At 31.9% G+C, this 12171-nt stretch overlaps 1 long non-coding RNA gene across 1 annotated transcript; it reads right to left on the reverse strand.

Annotated features, from left to right (window-relative positions):
• LOC143059450 (uncharacterized) lies at positions 1-9182 on the reverse strand. The gene is made up of 3 exons (XR_012973482.1): positions 8763-9182; positions 3172-3259; positions 1-111 (listed from the first exon to the last, which is right to left on the reverse strand). It is a non-coding gene; the product is annotated as an uncharacterized LOC143059450 (long non-coding RNA).
• Positions 9183-12171: the final 2989 nt, after the last annotated feature.

Genomic DNA, 12171 nt, shown 5'->3' on the forward strand with positions numbered 1-12171 from the left:
TACATTCACAACGATCGCCATAGTAACCTTCTGGGCAAATACATCTGTAATCGTTGACTTTGTTTCTGCATACACCATTGTTTTGACAAGGGTTAACGTCGCAAGGTGCATCTAAAATAAAAGAAAAAATATTGGGCTCTTCAAACGAATATATCTAAAGGTTTCAGATCCCCCCCCCCCCCAAAAAAAAAAAAAGATAAAAAGCGCCACCAAAAAGATTATTTCAGAGATACTTGTCTCTAAACAAACAAGTTGCTTTCTTCAAAAAGGATGGCAACATGTGAACTCAACGCTGATTCGTTATCTAAAAACATTGCAGGTTTTTCTTTCTTTTTTTTTGTTGTTTTTTTGATTTGACACAATTGACTGTAAATAGAATAAGTGATGTTTTACATTTTTTAAAATGCTTGACTATTTCATTTATGACTTTGAAATGTATTTTTTCTTCGTGTTTAATACAGAATATTGCAATTTCCAGTTTCTACAAACCGGGTGCATGTCTAAGGTAAATAGACTATTGTCATATTTCCAACTTTTGCCGGACTCCAAATTATATGTTTGACAGGTTACCTACTCTGTGGTACATGTAGGACATCCTGGTCCTCGGTCAGGCAGGAATAAACAAAAGAAGTAAACTCAAAACAATTTGGTGGAAAAATTTTAATGTTATCTGAAGACTTTGTCGTGAATAGAAAAAAAAATCAGAATTTCTGTCCCTGAAATTGTACCGATTGAAAGTTTGATTTAACTCCTTTATGTTGCTCATATTTGACCGAGTACCAGGATGTCCTACCACAAAGTAGGTAACCTGTTGAAAAATATAAACCCCGTAGTCAAAAGTCGTTTATATGAAAATACCGGTAGTCTATTGCACAGTCCAATCGCAATATAAGTATAAGCACTCAGTTCGCTTTATAATCTGGGATGCATTTATTTCATCTTTCATATCTTCATATTTTGTTTCCTGGATGCTTTCAATTAGTCACATGCATCTACTCATTATTGAAACTATTTGTACTCGTGGTTGATGTGTTATATATAGATTAATTAACAGTCGAATTTCAATGTGTTACTCTGTGGCATGAAACGTATAAGAAAGTTTCGTATTTTGTTCTGAAAAGTAACGCACCAGGTTCATGAGGACATCTTTTATGCTGACAATTATTTTGGTCTCATAAAACATAACATAGTTAAAGGATTTCCTAAAGTCACTTAAATCAAACATTCTACAGGCTCAAAATGCCGAAATCGAAGGGTCTGTGTGAAAACTGTTGAAATATGGAAAAATACAGGTTGGCAGGTAGGTAAAACTTACATAAATGAAGAGATAAATGAAAAATGAACAGATTAATGTCCGATTTATATTAATCCCAGGCCTTCAGTGGGCACCAGAATCGACGAAGCAGCGCATCTATTTTGGGTGGGCAAATATCCATTTTTTGATATGGGACGAGCTCTAACGTCCCACGGCCCCAGCTTGACTTGCAAACCAGCCGTTGGACGTCAGAGTAATCCCGGACTAGCACGTGGGGTTTTTTTCTCGAAAGAAATAGTTATTAGAAACCATACGTACTGATACTCTGGGTTAGAATACGCAATTTCGTTATCATGTATATATATTCTATGCTCAAAAATGTTAGTTGATTATTGGGGGTGGAGTGAGATGTAGGCTTTTTAGACTCTTCCGACCTAAGTTTGGCCTCTGATGAAGACAAACCATGAGTTGTCCCACCTGGGCCTTTTGATCTAGTTTGTAAAAAAAAGTATTGCCGTAGGGAATTTTTGACAGACTTTGAAAGATCGGAGATGGGGAGGCATCTTGTGCTTTTTAAACCTAAGTTTAAACCTAAGTTTGGACGAATAGTGAAGACAAACCATGAGTTTTTCTCTCCTGAGCCTTTTGGTCCAGACACCTCCGAGTTTGTCAGCATAGGGTTGGGGAGGGAGTTATCTCGGTATATCACACAGTCAAAATTAACCATTGCCGGCTGGCCAAACTAAGAAATTCTTCACGAGGAAATTATACAAGAGGTAGTGGTATACATGGCCTCCAAATTGGCACATAGCACTTATACCCTAGACTCGTACGAAATTGTCAGTATAGTGTGGTGGAGAGGGTTATATATCACAAATTAAGTATTGCTGGTTAGCCAAACTAAGATATTCTACACGTAGGTCATTATACCAGAGGTAGAGGTAGATATTGCCTTGAAAAAAGCCTATTACATAAATGAGTATAAGTTATGTGAGCCATTTAAGAGACTATATGCCTACCTCTACCTCTGGTATTATGTCCCACGTAAAAAAATCTCTTAGTTTGGCCAGCCAGCAATAGTTAATTTTGACCGTTTTATATACTAGGTGCAAATAAACTCATCATAGATACCAGGACTAAATTCAGTATATACGCCAGACGCGCGTTTCGTCTACAAAAGACTCATCAGTGACGCTCGAATCCCAAAAAGTTAAAAAGGCCAAATAAAGTACGAAGTTAAAGAGCATTGAGGACCAAAATTCCTAAAAGTTTTTTTCAAATACAGCTAAGGTGATCTATGCCTGAGGTGAAAAAGCCTTAGTTTTTCAAATTATAAGTAAAGGTGTAAGCTCCATCAGACCAAACGGTCCAGGTGGAACAACTAATGGTTTGTCTCCAACACACTCAGGTTTAATTGTAGGTGTATAGCTTGTTGTTCGGTGTGAGCCAAGGCTCCGTGTTGAAGGCCGTACTTTAACCTATAATGGTTTAATTTTTAAATTGTTATTTGGATGGAGAGTTGTCTCATTGGCACTCACACCACATCTTCCTATATCTATTAAAGAGTCTACCTGTTCAATGCCCCATAAACCCAATCTTTTAAAGTCTGTCAATCATTCCCTACGGCAATATTGTTTTACATACTATGTGTAAATCATAGGTTAAAGTCTAAAGTAACGTCCATTGTACCGTAAGGCCTAAATGGAAATTCCTACGGTAATACTTTTGTACATACTTAGATGAAAATGATAGGTTAAAGTCTAAGGTCAATTGGGCCAAAAAGTATAATAAATTGAGAAAAGTGACCTTTATAAAAATAAAGGATATAAAAATGAAGGATCCCCAAACCAGATCCTCTTATAAGAGAAATTGAAGTATGGCTTGAAGAACTTCCAAGACATTATCTAATCACTTACCAAATTCTAGGCAGATATGATTATTGAACATGGCCAGGATACATTGTTGTCCAACTTCACATGGGTTTGGGGTGCATTCATCTTTATCCTATAAATACAAAAAATATTTTCTGCACTAGGGAATGACCGTCAAAGATAGTTCATATAGACTGTAATACAAATTCAAATTTAATGTAAAAAATAAAATGTACATATATAAGCAAAAACCTTATCCGAATACAAATCCGGTATATACGTTATATATAAAAGTGGTGTGGATTGGGTTTACTGGAAAATGTAACTATTTTGATCTGAGCGTCACTGATGAGTCTTGTGTAGACGAAACGCGCGTCTGGCGTATAAAATTATAATCCTGGTACTTTTGATAACTATTTACACCACTGGGTCGATGCCACTGCTGGTGGACGTTTCGTCCCCGAGGGTATCACCAGCCCAGTAGTCAGCACTTCGGTGTTGACATGAATATCAATTATATGGTCATTTTATAAATTTTCTGTTTACAAAACTTTGAATTTTTCGAAAAACTAAGGGTTTTCTTACCCCAGGAGTAGATTACCTTAGCCATATTTGGCACAACTTTTTGGAATTTTGGATCCTCAATGCTCTTCAACTTTGTATTTATTTGGCTTTTTAACTATTTTGATCTGAGCGTCATTGATGAGTCTTATGTAGACGAAACGCGCGTCTGGCGTATAAAATTATAATCCTGGTACTTTTGATAACTATTTACACCACTGGGTCGATGCCACTGCTGGTGGACGTTTCGTCCCCGAGGGTATCGCCAGTCCAGTAGTCAGCACTTCGGTGTTGATATAATGATGCAAAAATGCGTGATATTTAAAGATAATATTTATAAATAAATTACAAGTTGTTATAACCAAGATGACTTATTACTTTTTAGATATTCTTATTCTTATTTTTATTATTAATAAAACAATTTTATTCTTTAATGTTTTACATTTTTCGATCTCTTCATTCTGTATTTTAGGAGCGTTGGTGCTTTTTTTTATTATCATTATTATTATCGTTTCTCTACAACTTATATGTGGTAAGCCCGCTTTTCTTGGTAGTCTGCTCGAATTCCAACAAATATACCCGAGTCATTTCCTCTCGCTGGAGTATGCTCATTTCCTGGGTACTTTGCTCCGACTCCAAAACTACCGCAAGTCATACCCTCATTTTCTTTTATATTGCTTTAGTCGGATTTGTTATTTGTTTTACAATGGATAGTGTCTAAAACATTTGATTACAGTTAAGATTTTACATTATGGTTGATGATTTGCTTATGCTAGAATACATTATGTTTGCTATAATCAAGGTTTTACATGATGACTAGCTAGGTCAACACATTTAGCACTATTTTAATCAGTATTGCGTCCATTACCAATTCTTATGATTAAACTAACATTAAATTCTTACATACGGGAACCTTAAAACATATGTTTCTCTACACTTTATCGTAATCGCTATAGAACCATTAAAAACTTTCACAATCAACCAACATTTTATTCTTTTTTTACACGTGCATTTCTCTTTAAATTACTACTAGTAATTATTTATTTCTCTGCATTTGTTCCTTATAGGACACTTTGCATTATCTCTTTGGCATTTTCTTCTATTTTTAAATCTTTAAACAACCAACCTCTTCTTAAGATTTTATTTTTTTATGTACTTTTATCTTTTGAAGGTTAAAGTTTAAGGCATTATTTTACGATTCTCATATAAACAAGGGTATTTATTTCTACTCTTTTACGTTAAATGAATTTGAACCGCCTGAAAGTTAACTTCTAAGACATATTACATTTTAATATAGTTACTCTAAGTTACTTTTTCTTACTTTCTATATTTTTGTATTTTCTATTCAGTTAACTATAAATATTTTACTTCTCATCTCATATTGCTTTGTTTTCTTTTACATTCCTTTTCTGTTGTGCGGGAAAGAGGGGGAAAGCGCTGACTTAGGCAGTTGCCTCCCCTTTCCCATTGAAGGGTTAAATTGTATTGTTGTTGTTCTATTGTTTTACATAACTGTGTTCTCTATTTTTATCTACGATAATTGGGGGACTATCGTATGCGTTCTTTCGAGGCCTCCTGGTGAATAAAACAAAGATGTCAATATATGTTTATTTGGAGTCCAACCATACAAGTAAATTCATTAAATACATTAATATGTAATAAAAGAGTTTTGATTCTGAAATAACATTTATCAAAATACTTTATCAATTAATTAAAATAGTGTATCATAATAGTTATGGAACTTTAATCAAGAAAGACTTCTATTATTTAACTTTTCATTAAACAAAATTTATAAGTTTACGAACCTGGTGAATAAAACAAAGATGTCAATATATGTTTATTTGGAGTCCAACCATACGAGTAAATTAATGTTTCATTCCTTAGGGTTTCCTATTTTAAACCCTAAGAACACGTGCTGGTTGGACTTGTTTTATTCACCAATCAAAATGACTTTTAGAATACTTATTTTTATAAGGACAGTTTCTATTGGTTAGATCTCTTTTACCTTATTCACCTTTTTGGGGTTACTATTTTTAATTACTTAATACTTTGTTTTTACGGCCATTAGGGGAATCCGATTATTTTGGTTATATTGAATTCTAAGTGCACAATGGAAAAGAATTAGATATATTTGCTAAAGGAAATACTTCTAAGAGTATAAGCTGTCAAACCTTATTTATGTCGCTAAGTGTCAAATAAGAAGAATTTCACATCTAATACTTTGTATTAAAAGTTACATAACATTACAGACTTTCTAATTATATCTTTCATACAAAAAGCTTTATACAAGAATTAGTTATTTTCTACAATTACATAGAAGATTCCTTAGTTTTATATGAAATATTAAAATTTATTTCTTTAAATATGAAACCTTAAATTTTAGATGACTCTGTGAAAATTGACAAAAATAAAAAAAACTGTGTAAAATAATGTATATAGAACGACGAGTTACAAATCAGTGGATTTATTCTAGTCGGAACAAACAGCCAGCGAACCAAGATGACAGACAACCAAGAAACATTGAACTATTATTGCAATTGATTATTATCTCATATAAAAACACATCTTGTTCTACTAAGTAATCATAACTAATTTTTAGGGACAAAAATTTTGAAACAAAGGGGTAATATAATGATGCAAAAATGCGTGATATTTAAAGATAATATTTATTAATAAATTACAAGTAAAGCGTTCGTGAATAATGGAAGAATTGCACAGAAGTTAATGAGAATATTTATCATTTAATTGTAAATTTAAATAAAAGAAAAATAAACGTAAATAAAACAAATTAAAGAAAGTTTAACTTGTTTAAAGAACAATTTCCTAAAAATATAAATGTAAAGTGTTTAATCCTTTAAGCATATATGATAACGTTGTCTCAAAAATGTCCCCCAGCTAATTGATAAATGTGTCAGCTTCTAAAGCATAAAGATAATTATAGTTACTTTTGAAATTAATAGACTTGAACAATTAAGATTAAGTAATTCTGCCTTTAACCGACAAAGTCCATTGTTTATTAAAAGAGATCAGAGAAAGCTATTATTTTGAGTAACAAAATATTACGTGTCAAATTAAGTCCAGTCTGCTATATAAAGTCGTGCAAAACTATTTGGTTCACTAGACTGTGAACCAGAATAAAATGTAGTTAGCAGACTGGATTGTCTTTTAAAGGTTAGTAAAAATGTTAAATTTGTTTAATAGTTTATCTTATAAATTTTAGCAGAAAAGAGTTTAAAGAATTAAAAGATGTTTTCTAGTAAAGTAATTTTAATCACATTCAAAAGTAAAATCGTGGTACAGTTTAAATAAATAAGAGGCAAAGTTTGAGATAAAATTTAGGTAAATGATTTGTATAAAATATTCTTAACATATAAAAAAGAATTTAACTTATTCGTATAGATAACTTTGAAAATACAATTCTTCATTTGATATTTGATTGAATATTAAAAGTAAACGAAATAAGGGGAGATAACAGATTACACGAGTGTTCATTTATGGCGCGTATACTATTGTCGAGTTTTGTATTATTGTTCGATTGATATCGCGAAATATTTGATGTATAACTATGATGGAAAAGTTATGTAATCTTTATTGTAACTATTGTAAATATATGACTAGACTGTGAACCAGAATAAAATGTAGTTAGCAGACTGGATTGTCCCGTTGTCATGCCGAGTCCAAGCTAGTTCCCAAACAATGTAACATATGATGTGAGCAGTTCCCCGCAAAAAGAATCGATAAAACCATGAGTTCCCGCATAATATTGACATGAATATCAATTATATGGTCATTTTTATAAATATTCTGTTTTCAAAACTTTGAATTTTTCGAAAAACTAAGGGTTTTCTTACCCCAGGAGTAGATTACCTTAGCCATATTTGGCACAACTTTTTTTGGAATTTTGGATCCTCAATGCTCTTCAACTTTGTATTTATTTGGCTTTTTAACTATTTTGATCTGAGCGTCACTGATGAGTCTTATGTAGACGAAACGCGCGTCTGGCGTATAAAATTATAATCCTGGTACTTTTGATAACTATTTACACCACTGGGTCGATGCCACTGCTGGTGGACGTTTCGTCCCCGAGGGTATCACCAGCCCAGTAGTCAGCACTTCGTTGTTGACATGAATATCAATTATATGGTCATTTTTATAAATATTCTGTTTACAAAACTTTGAATTTTTCGAAAAACTAAGGGTTTTCTTACCCCAGGAGTAGATTACCTTAGCCATATTTGGCACAACTTTTTTTGGAATTTTGGATCCTCAATGCTCTTCAACTTTGTATTTATTTGGCTTTTTAACTATTTTGATCTGAGCGTCACTGATGAGTCTTATGTAGACGAAACGCGCGTCTGGCGTATAAAATTATAATCCTGGTACTTTTGATAACTATTTACACCACTGGGTCGATGCCACTGCTGGTGGACGTTTCGTCCCCGAGGGTATCACCAGCCCAGTAGTCAGCACTTCGGTGTTGACATGAATATCAATTATATGGTCATTTTTATAAATTTTCTGTTTACAAAACTTTGAATTTTTCGAAAAACTAAGGGTTTTCTTACCCCAGGAGTAGATTACCTTAGCCATATTTGGCACAACTTTTTGGAATTTTGGATCCTCAGTGCTCTTCAACTTTGTATTTATTTGGCTTTTTAACTATTTTGACCTGAGCGTCACTGATGAGTCTTATGTAGACGAAACGCGCGTCTGGTGTATAAAATTATAATCCTGGTACTTTTGATAACTATTTACTGAATAGAGGATAATCGTTAAAATTGCATAGCAAAGGGGGAACAAGTATTTAGAAAAAAAGACAAAAAAAATAGAGAATAGAGAAAAAATGGTAGATATCAAAACAAAAACAATAAAAAAAAAATGAAAAAAAAAAACCACAGACTACAATTTAGCCTTCAGTGCTAGCAAACGTTCCACGTTCTCACGTCCACGTGACAATGCTACCACAACAAGAATTTAATATTTTTATAATTCGTAAAATGCCTTCATATCCTATAAAAATGGTAAGCAAAGAATATTTTTAAAAAAGACAAGAATCATTAATTAAAAATGCCTACCTTTTTCCAACCACCTATCTCTGTGTAATAAGAACCGTCCATATCAGTAATACTGTCACCCGGATAGGAAACGACAAGCAATTCACATTCTAGTTTATTTCTGTTAAAATTCACTGCGTTGCATTCCTTGTACATCATACAGTCACTAACACACATCAATGGACCAACATTGTTAAATGCCAAGATAACATGAGAGTCACTAGATTTGTTTTTAGTGAACGAACTGTCAGCTATGTTCAGTAGAACTGCCTCACTAATGTTTATAATCAACAGCGAAATGAAAATTTCAGATACTCTCAACAACATTGTATCCCTCAATTCAATGTAATTATCTAGAACTATTGCTTCACGCGGAATTTTATCAAGAATACATGTGTTCTGTTGATTAGACAAAGTTGTATTGACTACAACTGTGTCATTGCGCTGTAAAATGTAGATGCCTTGTTTTATCCGATTTTTTTTAAATATAAGGCATGCTCAATTTAACGACAGTAATATTAAATACAATATTGAAGTTTTCGTGACTTGGTTTTAACCAATAGGAATAGTTTAGCTGAAACTATTGTTCATTGTTATTTATAGACCAACCGTTTCAATATTTCCAGGAGTTTGATTTGTTAAGCTATTGTATGTTATGAGACATTACAGGAATTAAATAATAAACATAATGCATTTGTTTGCTCTAAATTCTTGTTTTATAGCTCCGATATTTTTTTCAGAAAAGAAGGTTGTGTTTTTTTCATATTTGTATCATTTTCGTGCTAAGACTTTTATAAAAAAAAATATCCCCTTTTAAGGAATCAGCACTTTTGTCGTGGCATGAAACATCATCATTTGCAGTTTGGTTGTTTGTTTGTTTGTTTGTTTGTTTGTTTGTTTTTATTCTTATCAATTTTATATCTATAAAATGTTAAAATAATCGACAAGCTCATTTTTCTACCATTTTTAAGAATATTCTGTTAGCATGGCTTTTTTTCAAGACATTTAGACCATACGATTAAATCGATTTACGATTAGCATGTGATTAAATCGTTCAGTTGATCTTTAAAGAGTGAACTCCCCTTAGGATGTATTTTGTTGACAATTCGAACTGTTTGAATAGTTGGAAGGCTGAATCAAGAATGAAGTTAACAATGTACTCAGGTAAGGTTTATGAATGTTTGTCAAATGTTCGAACTTCTTGGGTTGTTTCCCATTGTTCCCGCCATTTTTTTAAAACTCAAATATCGCAAAAGAGAATTCCATAACCAATCAATATTTGAACCTAACTACATCAACATATAGCACTGAAAACCAAACATTTTGAAAAGCTATCATCCTTACAAGTACTATGCCTTTAGAGACCCCCCCCTTTTTTAGAAGGACGTTTTAGTTCCGAACGATTCATCATTTTGTATTGACAATTTTTTTTTTTATAATAAAATACAGTATTGGTGATATACATGTTACTTTCAGGAGACTGTAGCATATGTGCTATCTGAGAATATCCTCATTCCCACTTTTTTTAAATAATGCATTACGTTTTATATTTTCATGTTTTTCGAAGTTAAAACTGAATAAATTCGACAATACCTAATATAAAAGGGCATTGTCGATGCTTTGTTTTCTCTTAACAATATGTTTTTCATCTTGCTCTGCTAGCTTTCAATTGCATAAATTTCAAAACAGATGATTAAGATAAGGATTGATTGGTTATTCTAATTATTTATTTAATAATTAGTAACATGGATTTATAAGGTAACATGGCAGATTTTTATCAATACACGATTTATAAATACGAAACTATTCAATATTTTTCAAAGGATAAACTTTTATGTTTTAATCCCGCTAGATCGGTATTGTTTTCGGTATTGTTTCACTTTTATTGTAAAATTCAAAATATCATTTTAATATCATAAAATAAGCATTCATGTGTTAATCCCACTAGATCAGTATTGAGTTCGGTATTGTGTCACTTTCATTGTAAAATATAAAATATCATTTTGATATTATTAAATACATCTAATATTCTAAGGCCTACAATTACAGTGCAAATGTATTCTTCGAGTCGTCACGATTTTTTTTTATCTGAATGTTTATTGTTTTACTAAATCTTTGAGGGTCTCGATAAGGGGTCCTTCAATTCCATATTCTTTAATTTCTAAAGCCATTTTTCTTTTTCTTTATATTTATTTCTCTATTTTTGATGTTTGATGCACAATATTATCTCGCCTTTTTTTTTCTTGTCTTAACTATTATATTCTTTATTATTTATTTTTATATTTTTGCCATGTATTCTGCATAGTGTATAAAAACCTTTATCATCTACTCATGAAACCCCACCCAGACCCTCAGAAACAAACTAAATAAAAAATTAAGCAAATCCAGAACAATAGTTCAAAAGAAGAACTGAACATTCCCTATTGTTGTTCTTATAAATAATTTTACATGGTGGAATGTCGCATTTTATCTAGAATTAATGCTTATAACTAGCGAAATAAATGTCAAATTGATAAAGGATTCAATTTTTACAATGACATTTTAAGATGTTTTTTAATGAATCATTAAATAAATGTAGTTGAAATTTAATTTCATCTAACCCTTAAAAGGAATTGTATTGCAATTATCTTGTCCTTCCGTCTGTCCGTCAAGCAAATACTTTTGTCGCGATACTATACATATTATCAGAGTGAGTCATCGGCATCACAGGCATAAGTTTGGCAAGCCCTTTTTGTATTTTTTCAAGACATCTTCTGTAAGATATATCCTTTAATATATAAGATATCTTATAAAATTTCTTTATATATTATAACAGATATCTTACATACTATATTATAAGATATCTCATAAACTACATGTATATAAGATATCTCAAAGACTGTATATGAACACATAGCAAAATGGCTTGCCATAGATAAGTGCTATTTTGATCTTTCAGAAACTATGATAGTTGGTGTTTGTGAATCGGACTTTTTACTCATGAGTTTTTAATTTTTCGGAAAACAGTTGATTTTCCCGCCAAAATCAACAGATTATAAGCTGAATTTTGATTGCGTTTTTCAGTTGCTCTCACTTGACCAGGTACCAGAATGTCTAACCGCACATAAGATAACAAGTAAGAAATGATGTACTCCGGAGTCCAATGTCGGTAATACGAAAAATGGTCAATTATATACTTTTCAATACATGTTGAATGAATTTGATATTTTTGTCACATACATGCATTTCTCAATAACTACCTCATGCATTCAAAAGAAGATGTTAACATGTATGATGTGGCCATAGTTTTGCCCACATAACTACATTTTGACTACATTAATTAATAAATTTCAATATTAAATTTCTACCATAGATAATTCTCTTGATATGATTATCAGAAGAAGTGGTATGATTGTCAATAAGACAACTCTCTACAATAGACTAATGAAAC

This window comes from Mytilus galloprovincialis, chromosome 14 (assembly GCF_965363235.1).
Source record: "Mytilus galloprovincialis chromosome 14, xbMytGall1.hap1.1, whole genome shotgun sequence".
In the NCBI taxonomy this organism is placed as follows: Eukaryota; Metazoa; Mollusca; class Bivalvia; order Mytilida; family Mytilidae; genus Mytilus; species Mytilus galloprovincialis.